Genomic DNA, 1,068 nt, shown 5'->3' with positions numbered 1-1,068 from the left:
TAAGAAAAAATTACAATCACAGCAACATGATGTAACCATCCATCAATCTATGAGGTCAACCTAATTGTAAATTAATTAGTGGTCGTTTTCACAGTGGACTAACATATTAACAACAGATACTCCATGGATACACAAAGTAAAAGGTAAAAGAGATACCAAGTTATCTAAGACCCTCAGTAATTACTTCGGTTAATCGGTATTGTTTGGTGGCTTCCCACGTGTCATTCCGTGATTGGGACATGTAATTGCGTATAATTGGTTCTTTTGTTGTTCGGGTGGATTTCTCTGACTGGTGGGGTATTTTTGGTCCCACAATGTTTTTCTCTATTCGAGGTTTGTAAAATGTAAGAACAAAGTTGGACTTCATAATTGAGGTTGACGATGTCAATTGTTGGTCGGTGTAAGAAAGGTTATTTGTATCCTCTCACAATGAAAAAGTAATTGAATATAAATAGATAAATATACAACACTAACAAACATTTTGAGTTTTAAATAAATAATTAAATGTCCATCCGTTACGATTAGTATTAAAATTATATCCAATCATTGATTCGGTATCACGCCAAGAGCCTGACACAAAGGGCATCTTGGTTTTTTAGCCCCGATAGACAGGGTGACCCGAGTTATAACGAGGGGCATTGCGAGTTTGGGTGAGAGAGAATGTAACAACACTCATTTGTCCCACATCAGATCTGAATGGGAAAATGATCGAATATAAATGGATGAGTATGCAGCATTACCCAACAATTTAAGTTTTTGAATAAATAGAAAAACATCTACCCGTTACAATTGGACATTAAGTTAATTTGAGTACGTTTTTTACTCGTTTTCAAATGTTCAGTGAACATGATTGATTGATGAATAGGAGAATATGCATATTCTGTTCCACTAATGTTTTTACTTCGTGTGTGTGTTTTTTTTTTTTTTAGTTGTGTATTGAAGCGAAGTAAAAATATAAAGCATATTTAACAACATTTGTTATTATTTGAATAGTACCAATTCTACCGAAGCGCTTCCAATATTAAAGCCAAGATCAGAAGTGTTAAATTCTATTATATATAATTCTAA

The sequence above is a fragment of the Cornus florida genome, unplaced genomic scaffold (genome assembly GCF_030987335.1).
Source record: "Cornus florida cultivar Cherokee Brave unplaced genomic scaffold, ASM3098733v1 CherokeeBrave_3.0.0_Hap2_Chr08, whole genome shotgun sequence".
Classification (NCBI taxonomy): domain Eukaryota; kingdom Viridiplantae; phylum Streptophyta; class Magnoliopsida; order Cornales; family Cornaceae; genus Cornus; species Cornus florida.
Note: the sequence above shows the minus strand (reverse complement) of the source record.